The 25,683-nt window shown below is 39.2% G+C and overlaps 1 long non-coding RNA gene across 4 annotated transcripts; it reads left to right on the top strand.

The window, feature by feature from the left end:
* Positions 1–5,702: 5,702 nt before the first annotated feature.
* Positions 5,703–25,217, top strand: LOC142599922 (uncharacterized). 4 transcript variants are annotated; one of them, XR_012833406.1, is made up of 4 exons: positions 5,703–5,748; positions 7,012–7,113; positions 7,463–7,811; positions 8,059–9,912. It is a non-coding gene; the product is annotated as an uncharacterized LOC142599922 (long non-coding RNA). The 4 variants fall into 4 exon arrangements; XR_012833405.1 differs by having other exon boundaries at positions 5,747–5,831; XR_012833404.1 differs by having other exon boundaries at positions 5,747–5,831; positions 7,012–7,811.
* The last annotated feature ends 466 nt before the right edge of the window (positions 25,218–25,683 follow it).

The following is a 25,683-nucleotide window of genomic DNA, read 5'->3' as shown; positions in this document are numbered from 1 at the left end:
CAACCCACTAGAGTTAGAGAGCTTTCAGGGCAAAAACGGAAGGGGGAATTTCACATTACAATTTCATCCCTGCCAAAAGTCAGCTTAGACTCTTTTCCAGACACCAAAGTCTATGTCTATATTAGGGAGTAAGATGAATGTAGAGGGTGAAACAGCAGGTGCTGCATCCCAGGCACCCGTGTGGGGGGGGCTGCTCCAGAGCAACTCAGGTCTGATCCCGCAGACTGAGTTCTGTCAGCGGGGCTGGGTGCTTTTTGGCTCAGTACCACCTGAAAGGGACACAGTTTGCTCATGCTGATCCTGGTGTGAACCAAAGTGCAACGAGTGCAGATGGTTGGGAGTCTGGTTTCAGAAACTCACACCTGGTCTGGAGTGAAACACTCCCGGAGGCACACCCTGCACCCTGACCCTTTAAAATCAACTTGACGTCATGATGTTTTCTCCAGAGGCAATTATCACTGCCAGGTGATTATGGCTGATCATGGGTCAGGAACAATAGGCTTTTGTATATTTTAATCCTTTATGTCCTTTACATTAATGTGAAACAAAGATGATTATACATTAAATACTCTCTCCAGTCCTCACTCTGCATCCCAAAAGTTTACTGTTAGTAAAGTTTGCATATTTATATAATGCAAGTTCAAATTTCTATGGAAGGAGGAAACTAGCTTAGGTTTTTTAGATACAAATAAACAGCCCTTTGCAGTTAGAACTGATTTTTCACAGCATCCTGTCTGAACATGACTTGCCCCAGCCTGGTGTTATTCAGGCTTGCTCTGGAGGTAGTTGTCATTTATTGCTTTGCAAAGGGTGGAAGGAGATTGACTCCATCGCACTAGTAACTGATCAATGGCCGTACCATGAAAGGAGGAAAAAAACCCAAATCAAACCAATATGTTTTACACATTTTCAATACAACTGTTTTTCTGTAGTTTACAATTAAATTAATTGCTTGTGTAGAACGAAGCCAGAGGTGGTGCACCATCTGTTAGCCTGTATTGGCTGTTACAGCTGTTGCACTGTGGATTATGACAGCTTCCCAAATCCTGAGAAAAAAACTAGTAATGTTCTTGTCAAGCAAGAATGGCTTTTCCTGGGGTTAATATAGACAATAGTGCCAGATCTTAAAAGAGTGAATGCATCATGCCCTTGGTCTTCATTCCTTGCCTTATTATCATCGTTCCATGTGAAGAAATAAAAACTTCTTATTCTACTTTCACTCAGGATGTCTGACCTAAACCACTGAAGGCAGTTACATTAATTGCAAGAATATACGAGCAGGAGTTACCTTGTGGGAAACTCTGCCCTGTTTTGCCACACCTGTCCCCAGGCTTCAGGAAAGCCCCTGCCCATATCTGCCTGATCGAAAACTGCAGCAGATCATAAAACACAGATTCACAGATTGGTAGTGGTTGGAAGGGAGATCATCTAGTCCAACCCTCCTGCTAAAGCAGGATCATCTAGAGCAGGTTGCACAGGATCACATCTGAGCGGATTTTGAATATCTCCAGAGAAGGAGACTCCACAACCTCTCTGGGCAGCCTGTTCCAGTGCTCGGTCACTCTCAAAATGAACAGGTTTTTCCTCATTTTCAGACAGAACTTCCTGTGTTCCAGTTTGTGCCCATTGCCCCTTGTCCTGTCACTGGGCACCATAGAGAAGGGTCTGGCCTCATCCCCTTGACATCCACCCTTTAGATATTTATAAGCATTGGTAAGTTTCCCTCTCTGTCTTCTCTTCTCCAGACTAAACAGACCCAGCTCTCTCAGCCTTTCCTCATAAGGGAGATGCTCTGGTCCCCTCATCATCTTTGTAGCCCTCTGCTTGACTCTCTCCAGTAGTTCCCTGTCTTTCTTGAACTGGACACGATATTCCAGCTGTGGCCTCACCAGGGCAGAGTAGAGCTTTATGGCTGCCCACCAAGCCAAATTTGTAGGCATTGTTGCATGAAAGCAAAGTTCACATGCTCACACTTGAGGTTTTTAAAATGAAAATTTAGATCAATGTTTGATCAACTGTTTTTATGCTGATTGACAATTTTCTCTGTCAGTCCCAATGTATAGTTGGCCTGTTATGTAGCTTATAGCGTCTTTTATACCTCTACAGAATTTGACTCTGTTGCAGTAAGACATTTCCCACTGTTCTTTTATTTCTACATATTACTTTTATGAATTTATATGTGCCTTATTTCTTTGCAACTTTGTCATGTGATATGAACTTAAGAGAAATGGATGTGAAATCAGAAGATATGATTATTTACTTATTTTTTCATTCAGAGTGCATACACACTAGCAGGCTGTTCACTCCGTGTAATATTTATAGTAGCATGACATTCACTTGCAAAGTAAGTGTGATGGAAGAACATAGGAAGATGTTCTGTCATTAGGGACTGTATACCTACAGGTAAGTGAAACAGAGACTAATGCTGTGAATGTAACAAAGTGTGACATGAGTATACTTCAGGATGGCAATGCACTTTTTCCTATGGTAGACAAGCAGTAAATAAATACACTAGGCAGCTAAGGGAATGTTATGCTACATGAATAGTGAGACTTTAATGGTTAGAGATACATAGAAGCAGAAATTGTTGAGAGAAAAGATTTGAACATGCCTACACTTAACAGCAAAAATTTTGTGGTTAACTGTGGAAAGAAACTTCTGTGACGTTGAACTTGCTTGGAACCTGCCAGTTCCCATTTCAGGGGTGCAACCTCATGCAACTTCACTGACTTAGCAATTGAACTGCGTGGAGGCCTCACTTGGTTTAGCTGTCATGTGATGTAAGCATCCTTGCAGAGATCAGGAAGCCATCCCCACTTCCGCAGTGAACTGGGAAGCCAACCCACTTGAATATGAATGTATCATTTTCAGCAGTTTTCTAGCCAGCATCACACAATGAGACGACAGTATATCTTCTTTGTGGGGGGAGGAGAGGTTTTCTTACTTTATCTGTACTAACCAAAGCTACATTGCTGCCACTAACATCTTTTGAACATTACCAAAGAAAATAAAGTTCAGCTTTCATTTCACCATTACGGATGGGAGGTTTCAGACTAAGGTGAGTAACTAGCTGTCAGATGAATCTCTCAGACAGCTCAAGCTGCTCTCGAATGCATGACTGAGATAGCTGGATATTCAGAAAAAGTCTCTGGATTTGTAGAAGCAGGATCTGAGAGACCTGCATTCTCAAAACCACATATCTACTCTACTTTGACAAGGAGCATAACTGCTGTCTTGTGGTAAGGCAGAACCAAAACCAGTGCATTTTGCCAGAATTCTTAGGGGTTTTTTTTGAAAAGTACAACATTATGAATATTTATAACTATTTAGTCTCAAATTATGCTTACCTTGCAAACAGAGCACAGTTATAGCATCATTACTATGCTCTGGAGTGGGTGAGGATGGACAAGCAATCCACACAGCTCAGCTGGGCTAGATCTGCTAAAGCTGCAGACTGTGATGTACTTAGAGGTGGTGTGGTGTCAACTAGAACTTTAATCACCTACTTCACAGCTTCCAACCTCTTTTCCCAACAGCTGTATTTCTTTCACGTAGCATGGAAAAAACAATTGAAGTTACATTAGCTTTTAATGATTATGGAGTACTCCCTGTGGGACTGAAAGAAGAGAATCCTACAGTAGTAGATAGCTGGTATGAAAACAGTGAACCAGAAAATAAGATGTCTGAAGCTATTACCGTTCTGACAAAAGTGGCATGCAAGAATTTTATAACAAGGGGAAGAGAGAGTGCAGTAGAAAGCTGGAAAGCAAGCAAGCATGGGCTGAGAATATATACATGTATAACCCAAACAAAGCCTTGTCTAAGATGCTATGACATATATTCACCTAGCTCAGGGTTTCTGAGGTGCTCAAAAAGATCAAGTATTATTAAATCCAAAATTATAGTAATAAATAAAGCTATGATTGCTGTAGAGATAGGAAAATGACAGGCAAGCACTATAGCAAATATGTCCTTAAAAAGAGCTACTGGAGTCATGTGAGGTGTATGTAAGTTTGGTAGGAGTGACTAAACCCTTTGAACTCTGCAAAATGATGGAAGAGATCACAAAACAACAATGTATGAGAGATCCAATTTTAGCAACTTGAGTGATCTAATCAACATGAAATGTGGCAATATGGCCTTGGAACAGAGGCTGGCAAAACCTGAAATGTTTGATAAAACCTGTCATTGTCCACTTCCTCCGTGAGGATCATGTTATCCTGTACAAGTTCAGCCCAGCTGTGTGCCTCGGTTGCTGATGACCAGAGCACAGGTACGGTCCCAGCCGAGGAGCTGGCCTGGAGGGGGATGTGGCTCTGTAGGAAGCTGGTGGAGCGCCCACCAGCAGCTTGTGCTCAGCTGCGGAGCCTGCAAACCCAGAGCTTCTCCAGACCTGAGTCTGGTCCTGAGGGGAACTCTCCAAAAGGGAACATTGGTGCAGCTGATGACTACTGCTGGTCTAGCTACTTCTGCAGCTTCTGCTTGCTGCATGTGGGCTGTCAGCTCCTCCTGGTCTGTAAAGGACATGAAAGATGTTCTCTGTAAAGATGTTCTGTGTTGTCTTGTGCTGACCTGAGCAAAAGAGATCCCTGGAAGTTTTCAAGCCCTAAGAGAAGATAAGCAGAGTTCATAACTGGTTTTGTTTGGGTCTATTAAGTCCAACTCCAGAAGGCATAATGTTTGGCCCAGTGCAATGAATAATAATTGTGTTTAGGAGTAAGCAAATTATAGCACCCACAGATGCCCTGCGTGAAGGAATTTGCTTGAATGGATGTTGTCTTCTACCAGCACATTGCTTTGTCTCTAGAAACCATTAATGAAACTGAGTTATTATTAAGAAGTCAGTGCAGTACCACTCATTCCCTCTCTCAGTGCTTTGGCTTAGTTTGGTGCTGTGAATTGAAATGCTGCAAAAGTCCTGTTGTGAGAGTTATGGAAAATGCTTGAAATGAGCAGGTGTGATGCTAGACCTACCTATGCTGTCAAATCTTAACCAAACAGACCTAGCCAATTCCATCTGGTCATGTTATTAAAAATTGGCATGATTTGTGTTAGTGTCTCATTCAAAGTGATGAGTTTTGTTTTCTTAGAAATAATCTGAGTTCCCCAGATTATTATTCTATACGGAGTGGAGAACAGGGTTTTCATATCAGCATCCTGCATAGCATAATCCAAGGGAAGCTAAAAACCATGGGGGCAGTAGCTGTTTTGTTGAGGCTTTGCCTAGTAAATTATTGTTTATTAAGTCCTTGCTTGGAATAAACACAAGGATGTACCACTTCCTAGTGGGCTAGGTAAATGATTAATGTTAGACATAACGATTCACACACAGTAAAAAAAAAAAAATCATTAAAATTATTTTGAATACTGGAGTTAGGAAACAAAATCAACTAGAGACTTTTTTAAAGAAATATTTAATGTGAGGTACAGGTATCATGGACAGAAGCAGTGAGGCCTTCTGGAATTTGCAGCTGCACATTAAACCAGACTGTGATACACATTTAAGTTGGAAATATATGATTTGACCTCCAAGATGGAGCAAAAAAGGGTGTAGTTTAAAAAGGAATTAGAACCACGTGCTGTGGTTGTGGTTAAATATTGCACATGACTGTGCAGGATGAAGAACTAGTTAATAGTTGATCACAAGCTGAATGGGAGTTAAAAAAAATGTTTTGCTCTTTTGAAAAAGGCAAACATCATCCTGGAAGTAAAACAAATGAAATCATTGTTCTGCTCCAACAGCTGCTGGTATGTCCTTGAGGAGAATTTCGCATATAGTTTTGTGCTCCGTGCATCTAGGAAGGTGGGGACCAGCTGAAGGGAGCACAGAGGTGAGCCACAGGAATGTTATTTAAAACATAACTTCTGTGGCAAGTTCAAGGCAATGGGGTTGCTAAGTCTAGAGAAGAGAGGGGTGAAGAAAGACGCAATGCCACTTCACAGCTACATGGGTCATAGTGGCAATGGAGAAGGAAGTGTCTGCCGTGAAGAGATTTAGCGTAGCAGGTAGGAAAATGCTCTAACAGCAGGATAGGTGAGGTAGCAGCGGATTGCTTGGTAAGGCTTCAGAATCTCCATTACAGTAAACTTTTAAAAGCAGCAGGTTAAAAAGATGTCTACCACTCTCCTTGGAGAACTGGAGCTGCATTTCTAAGTGCCAGCTGGGTTTTAGGAAGGCAGGAGCAGGATAACCAGAATTCCAGTATCTGAGTTTTAGATCTGTGGTACAAAAGCAAATGAGAGATTTTTCAGATACTGTCTTGTTCGACCAAATAGACATTGCATGCATCATTTTCTTGCAGTGCCACAGGTACTGGTATACTGAAAGATCCTATGTAAAACACACACACACTCAAAGTTGCATGCACGCAAAGGAGTGCTCAGGATTGAGATCAACAGCTGCAGGCTGACAGTGTCCTTTTCATATCTCTGGACATTAGCGCACGGGCAGGACTTTTTCTTATTTATAATTATTTGCATGTTCTTGAGAGTCAGAAAAAAGCTAAATGAAATCTAGAAATAAAAAAATCTTCAATTTTACTTGCTCACAGTTCCTATGAACTATGTGTAAGACTATGAAAATATTTGAGGTTAAGAAAATAATGAGTGTGCTGGACCACGGCCAGCATTGGTTTTCTGGACCACAGACTAAAGTGAAGTAATTATAAATGGTTGAGAACTTCCTGGTTTTCCTTCTCTGTGCTCTATAATAACGATTGCAGCATGTTAGTGGTCTCAACAGGCTCAGCATGCCATTTTGTGACTCTACAGCCATTGTAAAACAGCCGTGATTTTGTTTCAAGCATAATGGAAGTAATTTACAGACAGAATTGATAGCTGACTGATGGAGTCAGTTAGTATATTCTGCAAAGTGAAGTGTACATGTGACAAAATGCTACATTTAAACCTTTTCCTTTGGGTCAACATTACATTTGCCACCCACCTCCTCTTTCAAATCCTGCATTTTCTATGTTTTTAATCCCAGATAAATCTTTTTGTATTTCTTTACAGTACTTTGTGAATTTCATCAAAACTGAATGAAAATGTGTATATCTATTTTTGCTTGAAAGAACTGGATCAAAATCTCATGGAAACAGCTGATTCAAATAAGTGGTCTGTAACTATCCACACACTATTACTTAGTAGCAAATCAGCAAAGGGATCTTAATATCATTCACTTCATTTTTGTCTTAAAACTCGGTCTAAAACTAAATGGACTCTTTAGTTTGGATTCTTCATTCGGATATTGCTGGGAACTTTCCTGCAGTGTTAAGGAGAGTCCTGAAGTGCTGGGGGGTCGCAGGAAAGGTTTTGAGATTAGGGGTATGTTTCAGTGGTGAGCACTTCAAAGGCAATGCATATTTTTGGTCAGATGCAGCAGCTCTGTGGATGAAGAGCTGAGAGGGGCTAATGAATGACAGCTACTGAGAATATGCGCAATAACCCTAAACCTTCCATGCAGATAAATCGGTTCCTGGCCTGAGCGAGGAAACGGAAGGAAGAAAATCCTTCCTAAAAGGATTCTTGTAAACTGATTGTTCTTCAACCCTCTGGCATGTATCACAGTACAAAATCCTTGGTGAAACCCCCCCAATTTGACTGAAGGTCAACGTGAATGTGCCTGCTGAGTGGCAGGGCTGTTCGCTGCTGCATACAAGTGGGTTTGGATTTTCACACTTCCTGGTTTGCCACATCATTGCCCTGGGCAGGATCCAAAGCTCATGGAAATCAGCAGAAAGATTCCACTGTTAGGAGGTAGGTGACTGAGCTTGTGGGACATAGTCCATTGTCCAAAATTCCTCTTCATCTCAGTGAGTATCACCTCCTATTTCCTCTCCTTCATATCCTTATACATGACCTAGCACAAAATGACATCTATCAAATGGGAAAACGTTCCCGTGTTGTAGCAAAATGCATATTGGATTTTAGCTGGCAGTTCTTGTACTCAGATAAACAGTTCAACCAGAAATTACTATAATTTGAAGCCAGAGGATAATAAACTGTTGTGCACTGCTTTTTCTTAGATCACTTAAATTGGGCTTTGGTATTTTGCTGCAGGTGGCACTTGAAGTTCTGGAGCCTATGCCATGTATGACTGAAGCAAGTTGTCCTTCAGCAATGCTTGCATGAGAAGGTGACATAGCGTGAAGAATCTCATCACTTTTCTTAGAAGAAAATCTCTCACTTCAAAATGCCTTTTGAACAGGTGATTTACAAAAACACACAGGAAAAGCAAACACCTTTGGAAACAGTGGTTATTCTGATATCAGTGTCCTCACTTTGCAGTTACACAGAGTTCAGAGGTGTCACGTCCGTTGAGTTCCTTTGAGATGTTTTTGACTATTTGATTCACCTCTTCCTGGTTCAGGTCTGTATCATTGCATATAAGGAAAGATCAAAAAATATCATTATTGATATCCAAATATTTTATTCTCTGATCTAGGAAGTTCTGCTTTTCTTATAGCCTCATAAAAGTAGTACATCCAAACCAGTTAGAGATTGACACTGGAAATTCCCTTTGTGTGTGGGAAATTGTCTGCAGACATAAGGAAGCTGGAAGTATTTTCCCTCCTTCATCAGATCCTGAAGAGTTACTGTAATCTATTTTTAGGTATTGTTTAAACAGAATGACACAAAATGTCTTCTTTACCTTAATATGAATTCATTGCCGTCTGAAGGTAATGGTGCATTTCAATCTAAAATCAAAGTGACAAAGATATGGACCACTGCTCAACATCTAGCCATATCATAGGTTACATTCTGCTTAATAGACAGGGGAAAAAAAAAATAAAAATTATAAAAATCAGCATTTGGCCACATGCTTTGAAATCCTGCTCCTGTTCTGTAGTGATCATGAAACTGGCTATTCTAAAATAGCATTGCCTAATGGTCTAATTACTCTGATCAATGTAGGCTGACCTAGGAAGGATTTTAACTGACTATGTGGCTTCAGGAAATAGTTTTTAAGACTGGCTTGTCAGAAACCTTTTTTTCCCCTAAAAATGCTCAACATCCATATCTCTTATTATTCTATCTGTAGAAGGAGTCAGATTTACTTAATATACTTTGGATGATAATAATAGCAATGCGCTAACAGAGGAAAAGCGTCCTTGCTTTTGAATTACATCCAAAAGTATTTTATTGTTCAGTCGATTCTGAAAAAAAGTCTAGCTGCGTCTGTTTATGGATGTTTTGAATGATGTCATAATATTATGTCTTCACAATGACAAAGTAAACAGAGACATTGTTAGAGCTTCATCATCTCTATTCTGATCAGCACTTCTGACAGTCAAAACACATATTCCAGTATTATGTGTTAAAGGGAACATGTGCCTTCACAATGCAGGACCAGGAAGCAATGCTCCGATTGATTCCCAAGAAAATAGTTGAGGTAGATGCAAATGCACTGGGGAATGAGACAGGCCCAAGCAGAGAGCTATACTGGGTCTGCCAGTACAGAGATGGCTGGAACAGGTACATGCTATATAGTGCTCGTCTGTACACCGTGGTTATTCCTTTTTTCTCACTTCAAGTTATTAAAGTGCAAGTATATTTTGAACATGTGTGTATGTTAATGTTTTCTTAAGATTTTGAAAGATGTGAGGTTATATGACTATGGCAATCATGGTAACAGTGCAGAAGTAGGATACTGTATTCAATTTGCTGAATTAATTTTTCATTGGAGTGAAGTATTTTAGGCATTATCAAAAAAATGACACCTTTCTGCTGTGTTACCATTCTACATCTCTAAAGCAATGGAAGCAGTATTAGTTCTGCATCCAGTGTGTAAGGATGACAAACAGCAAGCCCTCTCATTCATATGAAACCAAGAGGAAAGAGAGAACTGCTATGTTTTCACATCAGGGGTTCCACATTGAGACTGTTCATCTTTGTCACTTTCTGGGCATCCAACTTTCCAGGGATTCAGAAGCAAATATATGCTTTGTCATTTCTATTTTGCATTGGCACTGGCTGAGGAGAGGTGAGTAAGGACACATTTGCTGACACATTTGTTACTTGTTCTGCTTTTTCATTTCTGTAACCCAATCCATAAGCCTTTGGCTTATGTGGGCTTCAGCTGTATTTTTAGTCTACCAAAATGACCTGCTGGAGACAGATCAATTCCTGGGAGCTAGTTCAGGCCTCTCCATCTGCCTCAGGCAAATTCTTCTTCAGTCTGATTTGTCTAAGGACTACAGGCATTGCTTCAGAGCTATCATCAACTCTTGCTGATAATAAACAGCTTGTTACTCCACTCTTTCCCACTAACTTGACTAGGGCTATTTGCAGAGTCTTGCAGCTTAGCCATGGCAATGAGATCAGGATCTGGCCATAAAGTCATTCCTCGGAGCCCAGCATCACACTTGTGGGACCTGGAGATCCTGCCACCTTTACTTTGGTGCCTCCCAGGCTGTGAAAAGGTTTGCATCTACTTTGGCTGAGGGAAAATCATGGATCCTTCATGCTTATGTTGCAATGTTAAGCAAAAATACAGTCTAGAGTTTAAGAAAATGAAGAAAACTGACCTACTAACTTTGTATCTTCTGACAGAAATTCCCTCTCACACATAGTTTCCCCCGGTTTCCTACTGCCTTTGTCTGGCTGTATGGATGTGATTCAATCTTCCTGTAAGTGATTGATACCAGCTTACATTTTGTATAAGCTTGAGTCTACTCCCAAGCCCAAGATTATTATGTTGATGACAAAGTGATAATAGATGGATCAAATATTTTAGGAACAATGTTGTTGTGAATGTACTTTAAGATATAAAGTATGTATTTGCTAATACATAAAATGTATTTGCACATCTCAAACAGCCACAGAAATAGAATGTAGTGAACTTTCCCAGGGAAATAATTCATCTGTTAAAATAATGCAGTTTCATGTAGAATAAAACAATTTGTGAGCTCAGCCTGAATGAATTAAATAATTTCAACCTTTCCCAAAAGTTTGGTTATTTTACAGATAAAATAATTTTATGTATTGTTGTAATGATGTTTCAAAGCTACATGTAACTAATTTTTTTTTTTTTTTTTTAAAAAAAGCAGCAAACAAATGAAACATTTCAGGTCAGACAAAATATTTTGTTTGACTAAAGCAAATCAGTTTATTCATAAACTGATGTCCAAATATAAGTTTCTATTACTGAGACACTTTAGGTGAGGTATATTGCTCCAAACATGTGGTGCTTATCACCTTATGTGGTAATCTTACCAGTGAAGCAACTCCCCTGACAGTAAATATTTGTAGGATTAGATTCTTGGGTATTTGGACATTTTTCTTGGAATAAAGCTGTACCTTCAAATATGTTCTTTATGCTTTGAAAAAGAAGGTACCTAATTTCTCTAAAGGGATCTAACTGGGAAAACAATCCTGGGACTTTGGATATTTTGACAGGGAAACTGAGGTTTGTATAACCAGTTCCTTTTCTTGGAAACAGATAACATGGATGTCAAAACTTTAAGAGGCTATGACAACACATGGCTTGAATGCTTAACTCCTTGTGCTCTTATGGGCTCATCCCTGTGCATTGACTTAAACCAACCCAGAAAGAATAGTGTATACAAGACTAACACCACACAGAGGGACAACTTTAAGGTGTATCTGGACAGTCGGCCCTCACTTATAGTCTCTGCAGTTCAGTGTATTGGATGTACTGACCCACTTACACTTGTATAGCAATTTCTGTTAAAATATTTGCATTTACCATTTGTGCTGGATAAACTTACTGTGGCCAAATGCTTTTCATGGTATACTAAGTGTTTTTGTTTCACTGGCCTCCTAATCAGTAGACCCAGAATAATCTTATTCCCTACTTTCTGGATTGTCTCCAGAAGAATGTAATCTACAGAAATTAGGACACATCAATTTAGTGGGTTTTAATTGAAATTTAGTGGAAGAAGAATAATAATCCTTTTTTTCTTCTAACCTCCCTAAAAACCCAGCAAGGAGGAAACGAAAAAGAAGTTATATGCCAATGAAATCTTCATTAAAATCCAGTCCAGAAAATTCAATAGATGTGCAGCTGTGTTATATGAAACAGTGAAGCAAGCACTTCCTCCAATTAGGACCTAATCATGCAAAGCCCCAATTCCCTCCCGAGAAATCCAAGGACTTCTTAAGTTAACCAGCATTTAGTGAGAATGCCAGCCTTCTGTGGTTGAAAGAAAAGATTTCTGAGTTGAATTTCCCACTGTGAATCTTAGTCACATTCTCAAATCGAATTTTCCAGCCCAGTTCCTCAACTCTAAATTTGACAAGAGTTACACAAATATGCCTACACTAGCGATTTCTAAATGACCTTGTTATGGAAATGATCTGTGTACAGACCTGCAGTGTGCTTAGATTTGACCATTAGATTGCTAATGAATGCATTCATTCTTCACAGACTTATAAAGACGCACTTACAAACTATGTTTGCTTCCAAACTGTTTACTTTGACTAATCTGTTTGTCAAGTGTGATTTGTCACACCACTCATAGTGCATGAGTTGTGCTTCCTGACTTGGCAGTGAAACTTTTGAATGACACAGTGATCAAATTATCTTGAGTTTTGTGTTAAAAGATGCACAAGTGTAATTATGTCTAATAAGAACTTTGCTGAACTCAAAGATAATGATGAGAGATATTCTTTTGTCTTCTCTGCTTCACAGAATATTTCATAAAAAAATCACACTTTATTAGTTTTATTCTTCAGATGTGCATGATGGTTGCATGTGAATTTGGGTAATCTCTTCAACAATGAACAGCAATTAAATAGTCATTGGGTACGTATTGATTTGCATCAAGCAAAAGGAAGAATCAAGCAGCTATTTAGGAATGCTAATTATAATTAAAATCTATATGTTTTGATAAATTTGTAACAATGAACTGGAAATGACAATTTTCTCTCTAAACATGTAGTTACTCATTTATGACATTATCATGACCTCAAGTCAGATCTACAGATCTACAATCTTCAAATTCTCTGTCTTCTTGTTGAGCCTACTGATGAAGCAAAATGGCAATTTCTTTCTTCCTGCCCTTTATACTGTTCAGTGAAGTGAGCAACTGAGAGTAACCCCTTGATCCTGTGTGGTTTGATGTCAGACCTCTATTCTTAGCAGCTCATCTTCACTCTCTTCTCCTAGAACCTTATTTCATTTGTTCATGGATAGAGTCTGAGATGCTTATAAGATACAAATTCAAAAATTGTTAGAATGTTTAAATTTTCCCAGTAGTCTCTGTTGGCTACTGTAGTATTCCTCCATATTTATTCTTCAACATACATTTTTATTCTTCTCTACATTCTGACCCCAGCCATTCAAACATTATGCCAGTTAAATTTACATGCCTTTATGTTTTGGTTGTTGTTTTGTTTTTTGGTGTTGTTTTTGGTTTTTTTTTGGGGGGGGGGGAGGTGATGGTTTGGTTTTGGTTTGGATTTTTTTTTCCCTTTGTGGATACATCAAAGTGGGCAGATCAGCATAAATGAGTTAGATGGGGAACTTCTCCCCTGCCTGATTCCTACACCGGTGTCTACAAGCTCATGAGTAAGGTGTTCCTCTAATGTTAGCTGGTCATGCATGCTTTCCCTATCGGGAAGAATGACAAACAAACACCACTAGGAAATGATTTATCCTATTCTAAAATAGGCAATAGAAAATGCTTCAGTCAACTGAAACAAATAGTAGAAAATGTTAAGTCATGGGTCATGCCTTCCTTCATAATGAGGATTATATCATCCATTCCTGAACCTTAGTTCAGAACTTTTTGCAAGATTGAGACATCTTTCAGCTGCTGCTACTGAAGCCACACTTTGAGAGAGGAAACAGACAAACTGAGCACGGTTGTGTAGCCAAGAGATTACTGCATGTGCTAGCCAGAGAAATTATTAACTGGGAGACCCTTTGGACCTAGAACATGGGAGAGGCACCCAGCTGCTGGACATAGTCAACACTGAGATACTTATGGACATATTCAGAAGCCAACCTTTAACTAGGGGGTGGGTTTCACTTAGACATCTACACTTGAGGTGCCCAATTTAAAATAACTATTGAATCTCTTTTTGTAGCAAATGGGAAGAGAGAGGCACCTCCTACCTGCCTGCTCAGCTCAGAGTAAGAAAAAGTTTCTCTGCATCCATTTCCATAGACACCATTAGTTTCCTATAGCCTTTCTGTGCCTCTGGAAACCATCAGACAACGAAATACCAGGATGAAGGATAGAGGGAATGTTCCACAATATTCTTTGTAGACAGAATCAGTAGCTGTCCCCAAAAACCCTGGGGGACATATCAGCTCTGAACCAGCATAGGACTTAACAGACCTGCACTCCTACTGCTTAGCAGGTCCTGGTCTGTATGTGTGTGATGATGACAGGCAGAGCTTGCCCACTTTGCTCCAAAATGGCCTCACTTGATCTTCAACAGATTGTAAATATTGCTTCAGTCATTTTTCTCTTAGGAAACCCTTTGCATCTTGACGATGGCAAGATGTTTGAAGATGTTTGCAGTTTGCAGCTTACTCATCTGATGTTTTTAATTCCATGCCCCTTCGCTAGAAGCTACTGCCAGATGTCACTTCACCAACCTTCTTCTATCTCACATTAATCTCTTCCTTTCTTCAGCTCACCATCCATCCCTTCTCCTTCTCTCTTCCTAGGAATTCTTTAGCAATCGTCACACTAGCCACAGGCTCCTGAAGTAAATATACATTCTCCTTGTGTTTCCCACCCTCTCTATCATGCCTATTCTGATAGCCTAATTATTAACTTTGCTAACGGGCAATGGAGTAAACGAGAAGGTAGAAGGCATGGTGATTTGGCATGCCTTCAGGTGCAACACTCTGTTGTGGTTAGAACAGTTCTCCATGGAAATGAAAAATAACAGTAGTAGTCACACTGTTAAATTGACCTAGCACTTGAATTTTTACATTTTTGATTCTTTTCTAATAATGGAGAAAAGCACACAAGAAATTATTAAATGATGTAGTTTATTTAATTTTTTTTTTCTCTAACATGGCATTTTGAAAACTTTCACATTGCTTGATATTGTCTATGCTACAGGAGTTATAAAATGTGTGATAGACTCCTTGTGTTAAGAAAAAAGTACCTTAATAGGCTGCATGCAGTTTAAGTTTCTCCACAGAGCATGCTGAAGGTCACTCTTAACAGCCAATTGTTTATGATTCAAACAATAGACAGATTATACCTGTTTATTTAAAGTCTCAGATAAGAAGAAACAAAACTACATCCTTTTTCTTCTGTCTGTTTTGAAAAGAGATGAATTTGAAAACCTTCACTGGCTGCTGAAAGACATAGAGCAAACTGTATAAAGATCAGAGAAATGTAGGTTAACTTGCTTTCATTCTTAAAAACCATCAGATACAAATGCACATTACTTAGCATTGAAGAGCCATCCTGTAGCCTTCGCCTTGCTGGGTTCACGGGAAAGCCCAAGGCAGGAGAAGGAAATAACTTCTCCCATAAAGTATGCTCAGGTAGAGATTAACTTTTCTTCCTCAGTGCTGATAAGAATGAATCAGAAAGTCCTGTGTCTGCTGGAATTACAAAATTTGTTCTTCTCTCTGTTTCTCAGAATGAATATGGTACAATATTTACTGTACCCGTTTCTGAAGAATAAAATGCTTTTCTCCCAAACTACTAACAAGAGCAAATGTTAGTTTAGTTTTACCTGAGGACTTGTATTGATCATTCCGAGGTGATATAAACTTAATTAAATAATAAACTTATTTGTCCAAATACTAAAGTTAGTTACCAGGGCAAGACCTATTGTCAACATGCTTTACCTTGTACTTTTCAAGCATCTGCCACTGGCTGTCATGGAGACCTTGAACCTCATCTAGTACATTATTATCATATGTTTCCTAAAGTCAGTGGCAGCTTTGCTGGAGATTTTCAATTGGGCCAGGATTTCAACCCAAGATGGATTTTATTCCTTATAAGATCTATTAAGAAAGGAGAAAAAGATTTCTTGATTATACATTTACTGTTGACCTTGAATAGCAGCCAGGAAGGGTACAGAATATCTCTCTTGCTAACGTTAAATAAAGTGCGTTACATTTGCAGCCTGAGGTGCTGTGAAGAGTGTCTATGGTGGTGAGGATCTTGAGAAGCAACTGCATTGCATCTGTTAAATTTGACATTTGTGTCCACTGAACATTATTTTCTTTCCTGTGGTGGGTTTTACTCTTCTGGTCACTTCCACCTGTTTTATTTCAACTCCAGTGGGGCTGCATGAGATTTACGGCACCACGAACAAAGGAAGAATCAAGTCAGCTTTTTAAAAGAAGATCCATGTTCTTCACATTCCTTAGTGCTTACTGGTCTTTGCACACTAAGGCATTTTCAGGGAAAAGAAAAACTGCTCTGGGAAAACTATTTTCCCTGTGTATGAGTGTTTCCAGAACTGAAGTCTAAGAAAGAACACTCTCTACTTGCAAGTGCAGGCATAGACATATGTATCAGGAGGGATTTTCTGGGTTTGGTACTCTTTATGGTTTCCTCATGTTTGCTTTCAGAATGAAATCCTTGGGTTCACAAACATTATCATTGTATTAGTGTTCCCTCCCACCCTTAACTCATCTTGTATTTCTGTATTAAACCTGATGATGCTGTTGGCAGGAAGGCCTGTTAGGTAACATAAAACGTGTTTTGATGCACTGAGTACAGAACTGCAAAACATAGCTCCTATGATTCACTGTCATTCATCCATGCACATCCTCAGGGGAAAACGGTGGCCCGGGAATGCTGTGGTTTTGGTATGTGGGTGCTTCAGATGTGCTTGCTTTTTGAATGGGGAATCCAGAGTAGTCAAACTCATGAGCAGCAACTATTTGCAAGTTAACAAACACCTTTAAAAGACAATGCAGTTAATGAAGAGAAAGAGCAGTGTCAAAAGCTGAAGTAAGAGTGCGTCATAGGGAAGTAGAACATGGCTACAATCAGGAAGAAATATGAAGCAATGGCTAGGGAATTTTTGTTTTGATACAGGATGTCTCTGAACAAAACGTGATCAAGGCTTGTTCTAACCAGGCTAAAGGACCAAAGTAGAGTTCCCTCCCACTCCCATTTTTTTCTCCCCTGTTTTCACACTACACACCAGAAGACTTCATTTTTCATTACCATCATAGTGTACGTCTACTTCAGGTGCAGGTCCAAACACATGAACCTGTTGCCTCCCTGACCATCAAAAGTCTCCGTGAGCTACAAAGGTATGTATAAAACCAGGCTTTTCTTTATGCTGCATACTAAGCCTGCTCTTGAATCAACAGAGTAATCCACCACTGAGTTATCTGCAGTATATGCTTAGGAAGTACTGAATGTAAAATTCTGTAAGTTTACAGAGCGAGGACAAAAGTCCAAACACCACTAGTTGGCAGCAATGATTTGCATTGTTGCAGTGAAGAGGAGACATGATTATTTTCTTCAAGTGCATGCCAGATATTAAACTAAAGCAACGACAATTGAATTTCTAGGATATAGAAAATTATGTGGAAAAAAATAGGCAAGAAATAACAAGTAGGTTTCTAATCACCAGAGGAATGAAGCTCTCTAATAGCTCTCTAGTGAGAAGAGCAATTGAAGTTCAAAGCAGGATTTGGCAAATTTATGAAGGGGATTATTCAATGTGTTTGCCTAACAGCTCTAAACTCAGTGAACCAGAATGTCTTTCACAGCCTGGCTCTATAGGTTTAATTGATAAACATTTTACAGCCAATTTGCATTAATTTTGCACAATTTAAAGCCAGGGGTTTAGGTATGTATAAGGCCAGTTTCAGGAGGTAAGGGACCGTCTGTGTTATTAAACCTCGATGCTATAAAGAAAGTAGTACCAATAATAAGGGTTGGCAAAAGGGAGGTGAAATGAAAGGTTCCTATAGTTTGTCTTTAAGCTACAAAATATTGATAAAAATCAGAATATGAAGTACACTGAAGGAGGCATTCATCTAAAGGACAGTCCTCTAAAGGTCAAGGCTCTCCAGTCTCTTTCTGGAGAGAAGTAGGTCTCTTCAGAGGTTTACCCAAACTGCATACCTAAGAATTCAGCAATTTATGTTGCTTTGCCCCAGGGATCCATAGCTGCTCCTAGCAAGTAACTTCTGATTTGAGCTGTATAGCCAAAGACCCAGAAGGGGCGTATGAAGACATCCATACACTCTCATCTTGGTTAGTGCCCAGGCTTGGGACACGTTGTTTCAACAGAAAGCTGCTCCCTTTAACAGAGACTCCAAGTGGATGTTTTGACTGACATCTATGAAGAGGTCTTTCTTGCAAAAAATTCTTTCTCCATGCTTTCCATGCATGGGAGGGCCTATCTATGCCCTACATGCCACTATAAATTATATGTGGGAGCAAGGTTTTGGGATCCTAGCTTCTTAAGTCTCAGGGTGAAACCTCCGACCCCTTGAGGCCAGTGATAAAAATCACTGATTTCCATAAGGCTTGCATTTCCCTTCAGATCTCTTCACCCTGCTCTCACCAGCTGCCACTCTGTCACAACCCATAGAGAAAAAATCTAAAATACTATCTCATTATAACCTATCTGTGCATCAGCCTTCAGTAAGAAAAAAATATCAGTAAAGTATACTGTCACAGTTTCTTTTTTAACTGTACAGATATGAGGACAAGTTGAAAAGCAGACATTATGTGTCTTCAAAGAAAAAATTAAGAACAACACAAATATTTTTTTCAATAAGCAAAAAAATATTGTCTTGCCTAAAATATTTAGTGGTAATAGATGGGACCGTTTTTCACACTGAATCTGGAAAACATTCATTTTTGTAGACAGCTTAGCTAATACTTCAAAAGTTTTTCACTGATTACATGAAATAAGCTTGCTGTTAATTTCATAAATCATAGATATTAAAAAAATACTTTGTGCATAGTGTGTTGCTTTTGGGATAGAGTTAATTTTCTTCATAGTAGCTAATATGGGGCTGTGTTTTGGATTTGTGCTGAAAACAGTGTTGATAACACAGAGATGTTTTTGTTATTGCTGAGCAGTGCTTACACAGAGCCAAGGCCTTTTCTGCTTCTCACCCCATCCCACCAGCGAGTAGGCTGGGGGTGCACAAGGAGTTGGGAGGGGACACAGCCGGGACAGCTGACCCCAACTGACCAAAGGGATATTCCATACCATATGATGTCATGCTCCATATATAACTGGGGAAGCTAGCTGGGAGGCAGATTCTCTGCTTGGAAACAGACTGGGCATCAGGGATTTTTTTTCCTCCACAGGTGGTGAGCAATTGCATTTATGCATCACTTGTTTTATACATATATGTAAAACATACCCGTGTGCGCATGCGCGCGCGCACACACACACACACACTTACACTTTATTATTACTATTGCTATTGCTATTTTATTGTTATTCTCTTCCTTTGTTATCCTATTAAACTGTCTTTATCTCAACTGATGGGGTTTTTTTTCCATTCTTTCCCCATCCCATTGTGGGGGGGAGGGTGGAGGGTGCAGGGTAGGGGGGGCAGGTAGTGAGCAAGCGGCTTAGTTACCAGCTGGGGTTAAACCACGACACACAGTCACAAAACAAAATACTAGGGAAAGATGTACCACCCTTGTGCAAGTCTGAAACTAAATTCCATCTTTTGCAATCTTTTTTTTAATTCAAAAATTTTGGCATGAAAATAATCAGGAAATAATGAGATCTGAATAGTTCAGGTGTACTATGTTACGCTACAATTCTCAAAATTACATAAGAATATATATTTTCTAATATCCTATTTTGTTTTTAATTAGAATATTGTCATTGTTGATGGAACATCAGTGCACAGCATTTTCCTAGAGTTATTCAAATCCAGTTAGCTCATAAGTTTCTTGCCATATTTATAAGTCCATTCAAAAATATTTAAATACAAAAATTATAGATATGAACTGTTAATTTATAAGTCCACAAACAAAGATGTTTTCTACTGTGACAGAGGTGTCACTTGGAAGCTTTATTTTGATTATTTATAATTATAACACACATTTTCTTTGTACTTAGTTATTTATTTTGATGTTTTAAAATATTTTTATTCAATAACCTAGAATATGTGCAAAAAAAAAAGCAATCAATTGCTTAGTGCATATGATCCCAGAAGTAGTTTCATTTCCTCCACAGAGTAATTATTCCTCTCCTTTCTCTATCCACAAGGCCAGTATCTGTTTAAATGTCTGTTTTCCAGGGGATTCTGTTGCAGTGGAGAGATGGTGGTATGGCTTCTCCAAATTTGCACCTAGGAGGTGTATTACTGAAAAAATCAGACTCTTAATCTAAGATTTTGATGACATGGAGAATTCATCTGTTAAAATAGTACCTGCGTTTCTTATATTGGGAAAAGTAATCTGCCTTTATCTTCATCTTTTATGGACACTGTTGCAAAGAGTTACTGTGTTTTCTCATAGCTTTGTGGCTTTGAATGAGTCTCAAATTCTTGACAAATGTTTCCTTGTGTGTTTATACTGATTTTCAGGATTGCTCAAGAATGTCAGCTAAATTCAATAACAGCAATAAATAGCTATTCCCTTTTATGTTTGACAAATCTTGCTTGCACTTCTTTGCTCAAAGAGCTAGAGATGAAAAGAGTTTTGGTTTTCACTGATGGCAGTAGAAAATAAAGGGATATGTATGCAGGACTCTCATTTGGATGTGCAAAACTGGAGGTTATTTGTAGTAGTCCCACACAGGGATAAATTTGTGCCAGCTTTGGATGATAGGTTTTTTCCCCACTTAGCTTTGTTCTGAAGTAGATAGAAAGGAAGATCTATCCTCAAGAAGTGGGACAGAATACTAATAATCATTCACTGAATTGCAGATACCTGGAATGAAATATAACTGTTTTCTGCATAGGTTCCACAGTTTTGAGGGAAGGCGTAATAGATTTATGGTCCACTTTTACCATGGTCCCAGGTTCTTCTGGGGGTTAAAATGGTTTTTTTTTTTCTGTAATATAAGTGAATGGAACAGAAGCAGAGAGCTGTTGCTTAAATTGCTTTGGGTGCAAGTGTTTTACACATTTGTGGTTTCTCTGTAAGCCTGATCCACTGGCCAGTCTTTTGGCAGCCAGTTAAAGAGTCCTGCCTGGAACAGTTTCTGGTGGAGAAAATTTGTGATTGGCTTACAAAGGCACAAAGGAAGGAATAGGAAAGGTACATATGTTTAAATATAATTTTTTTTGTTTGTTTAATGCAAACAACTGATGACAACAAAAACCACCAGACTTCATGCATATCCATACTTTAAACTATGCTTCCTCAGTGTTTTAATGAGTGATATGCAAATCTTCTATCATTTTTTTCAACTAAATATTTGCGTAGTTACTGTGTCAGGCCTCATTCATAAGATCATATCGTAAGTTCTTTTGAACTAAAATGGAGAAATGGTGGTTAGCTTCTGCTCTGTCATCACCTTTTCCTTGAAGAAAACAGATTGTCTTGATGAAAGGTTAGAGTGAAGAGGTTGCAGACTGAACTACTCCAATAATTAGACACTGGATGGGTGTGAATATTTGCAGCTCTGCTCATCTGTCTTCCATAGGACCACTTAAACCACAAAAGAGGTTCTTCATCCAGAGAGCTGCTCTCTCTGGAATATTTTTGCTGGTTCCGTTGGGAAAGGATCTGATTAGTCACAGCTTCTGCAACATTTTCCCATTATGTCACCATTACCCTGGAAATGCAGGTCTTTAGGATGCAGTCAGAAAGGATTTCTCATTGAATTTCATTAGAATTTATTCTAGGTAGGATAAAACAATATTCTGGGTCCAAGAGTTTCTGAGGTGAGACTGAAGCTCTTCAAAATGCCAACACTGATGTATTTATTGGAATAGTTTTATATTATTAGACTGAGTTGTGGCATTCCTCGTGTTCTGTGTTTACATAAAAAGAAAAGCTTAGAAAAGGAGTAACCTTGTTTCTGGTCCTCATGGTCCAGTTTTCACTTTCTTCTACTTCCATCTGATGATCTGCTGAGGACTGTTACAGCAACCATTCTAGGAACTGGTTTTCATAGCACTAATCTCATTTTCTTTCTCTCTGTCATATTTATAGGTGTTTGGATTAGAAAAGAAATCCTTAAAAATGAGAAAAGGAAAAGAGGAAGTCTTCGTTAGAGGAACTAGCTCATTCTAAGGGCTCTGTTGTAACAGTTTGTAGCTACATATGCATGTTGCATAGTGTTCATAAAATCTGAGTGACTTAATACAAGTCTGTATTTCCAGACTTGTTTTCTAGCAACTTTTTACATTATAGAGCTGTAACCATCCTCATAGAGTTTTAAAAATACAGAATTAGCATATAATGCTAAATTACTAGTGATAAGTTTTAGGTCTGGCAATGCTAAGTTTGGGGAGTCAAGTTCAAGCAGAAGTTCACACCCACAGATTTGTTTCTTTTGGTATAGCAGGGTCTAGTATAGGATTCTCAGATTTGGGGTAGCAGGCCCAAAGGTGCAGGGGAATTAGACGTTGAATTCTAGAGATAAGCTTTTGTCTGCCAAATGAAAGGTTTCATGAATGGGAAAGTCCTGGTTTGGGAGCTCAGGCAGAATTGAGACCCGTGACATCAGATGACAGATAAACAAGAACAGACACATTTGATTAGTTCTCTAGGCTCTTCCAGTGTTTTAATTAGATCTCCATTCACTAATTTACATGTAGAAAGCTATATTAGGTTTAGATACAAAATCAAGTATCTGAACCTTGAATCAAAGCCAACTTGGGGACAAAGTTCAATTGCCCACACATAAGTACATACTAAAATCTGAGGTGCAGTGTCCAAGATGGCTTCTAGGTGCTTCTCCAGAAAGACATTGGCCCCCATTTGTTTTGTGTCATGTCTCCCTGTTCTGTGTGGATGTCTTGGGTACCTGAGCCTTTGGCATTAAGTAGTCAGCACTATGCGTGCAGATACAGGCAATTGGATCTTGCCTCAGGTGTTTGACTTCTGAACAGCTAGTGCTTGATGCAGCTCTCTAAATATAAGCATCAGGTGCTATTTGAAAGGCCTCAGAATAACTTACCTGGCCTTCAGATACCTGTCCAGAAGGCATGACCTTACCACGTGTCTTGTATCTCCCAGCCCCATACATGTGTTTTGGACACCCTCAGGCCTCTCATATGGCAAATGAATTTCTGAAGTAAGACAGGATGAACTTAACCTTCATGATCAAACCAGTTTCTAACTTGATTTAAGATAGGTCTATAGTCTACTTTGAAAGCAATGTAGTTCAAAGACAGCCAAGTCAGCTTTCAACTGAATTACTTGGGTGCCATTAAAAGTCTGAGTAGCTTGAAGCTTGCTTTAGCTAAGGATTTACCCTGTTCTTATAGTACGTGCTGAGCTCCGTGCTGCTGCAAATCGAGGCTGTTCCTGAGGTGCTTTATCTAAGCTTAGCATGAATGTCAATGATATGTTTCGGACAGAACAGACAAATTCTCTCTTATACATCTTTAACTTGCTGTCTTGAAGAAAGATATTGGTGAAGAATTTCTGAGATTGAACCTCATGCTTGCCACATCCTGTCTGTGTTCATGAAATGCCCCTACTGCTATCTGTGGGCTAAAATGTCTGTTGGCAAACCCACATGTATGTATTTGCTGTTGAGTCACTGAGAAGGGTTTCACAATCACCTCTAGACAGAGCTCTCAGAAGCAGTTCCTGCTGTTGGAGAGTATGAGATGTGAGCCCCAGTGAGCACCATCTGCTGTGGACTGAAACATCTGAACATCTGCAGAACATGTTTTGTGTTGGATGCATGTCAGTAGCTGTTGCTACCTGCCACAGGAAAAAATGTTTGCCTGGCTGTTACCAATTCTCTTTTCAGTTTTCTTATGCTCTAGACAAGTTATTTATATTTTGAAAAAAATTATCTTTCTTCTCTAAAGTGTTTAATAACTAAATTCCTTTTTCTGAGGTGGGGGTGGGGGGAGGGAAAGGTGATTTATTTTATAGGAACTTCCTTACCTATTTAGAATCATAGAACCATTTAGGTTGGAAAGGACATTTAAAATCATTGAGTCCAACCATTAACCTAACACTGCCAAGTCCACCACTAAACCATGGCCCTAAGCACCACATCTATGCATCCAGGGATGGTGACTCCACCACTTCCCTGGGCAGCCTGTTCCAGTGATTGACAACTCTTTCAGTGAAGAAATTTTTCCTAATATCCAATGTAAACCTCACCTGGCTCAACTTTAGACCATTTCCTCTTGTCCTATTGCTTGTTACTTGGGAGAAGAGACTGACACCTACCTGGCTACAACCTTCTTTCTTCATTGCAGTGATGCACCAAAATAAACATAGCATAGCATAGTATAGCATAGCATAGCATACCATAGCATAGCATAGAATAGTTCAGTTGGGAGGGACCTGCAACGATCATCTAGTCCAACTAACTGACCAGGTCAGGGCTGACAAAGAGTTAGAGCATGTTATTAAGGGCATTGTCCAAATGCCTCTTAAACACTGACAGGCTTGGGACATTGACCACCTCTCCAGGAAGCCTGTTCCAGTGTTTGACCACCTTCTTGGTAAATAAATGTTTCCTAATGCAAAGTCTGAACCTCCACTGCTGCAGCTTTGAACTATTCCCACACATTCTACCACTGGATACCAGGGAGAGAGATCAGCACCTTCCTCTCTGCTTCCCCCTCCTCAGGAAGCTGCAGAAAGCAATGAGGTCACCCCTCAGCCTCCTTTTCTCCAAACTAGACAAACCCACAGTTCTTAGCCGTTCCTCACAGAACATGCCTTCCATCTTGAACAAACTTCAGGAATTTCCCAGTCTTGCTTATCACAACAGTATGGTATTCCTATAAACTCTAGTATTTGGGATTCAAAGCTTTCTTGTTGGAGCTATCATTGTATGAGATTTTCAAATCATTTTTCAAGACTCAAAAAGGGAAGTTTTTAGTTGCACAATAAATACGTATACAACTTTTTCCTAATTGAAATCTCATAATTTTTGTGTACTGTGCCTTTTTCAGCAGAAAACTGAAGAGAGAGAGAGAGAGAGAGTTTAAAAGTAAAACAGAGAAAAATGCTAAACTAAATGCTGAACTAAATCTTGGGATTTGAAATTATCTGATGATTTCATGGCTCAGATGTGGAGCTGATATGTTCCAGAGTCTTTGTTAAAGCAGCTGGACAGGAAATCTCATTCACTTTCATCACAGAAATAAATCAATAAAAATGCTATTTTTGGAAAAAAACATTGTGCTTATATTAACTTCCTTTCACAAAGGACAGACTGGCAGGATCAGGCCCGTTTGCTGTGTAGTTAAATAGGCACCATTCACTTCCAGTGCTGCATCTATGTTGCTACTGTTTCCTCTGAACTCATTATAAATATTTTTTGGATAGTCTTTCCCATTTTCCTTTTCTTTCATTGTAGCTTTGGAAGAAGAAACAATTATTATAAATGGACCAGCGTTAATGCTGTTTTTTTCATACTTCTGAAAATGTGTTTGGAATGGGAAGACTTCTTCGTTGCAATCAATAAATCTATCAGATGCCTTTGATGATAGAGAACTTTGAATGTGTGATAGCAGAAAGAGGATGGAAGCAGCTCTTTTCAGACTATTGGTGGTGTATGAGGAGGCACAAGATAATAAACACCTCCTTCCTGCCTCTTTCTGCTGTCTCTCCATCAGGGAAGCATGCAACCCTTACACTTGCT

The sequence above is a fragment of the Balearica regulorum genome, chromosome 1 (genome assembly GCF_011004875.1).
Source record: "Balearica regulorum gibbericeps isolate bBalReg1 chromosome 1, bBalReg1.pri, whole genome shotgun sequence".
NCBI lineage: Eukaryota > Metazoa > Chordata > Aves > Gruiformes > Gruidae > Balearica > Balearica regulorum.
Note: the sequence above shows the minus strand (reverse complement) of the source record. Positions and strands in the feature narration are given on the sequence as shown.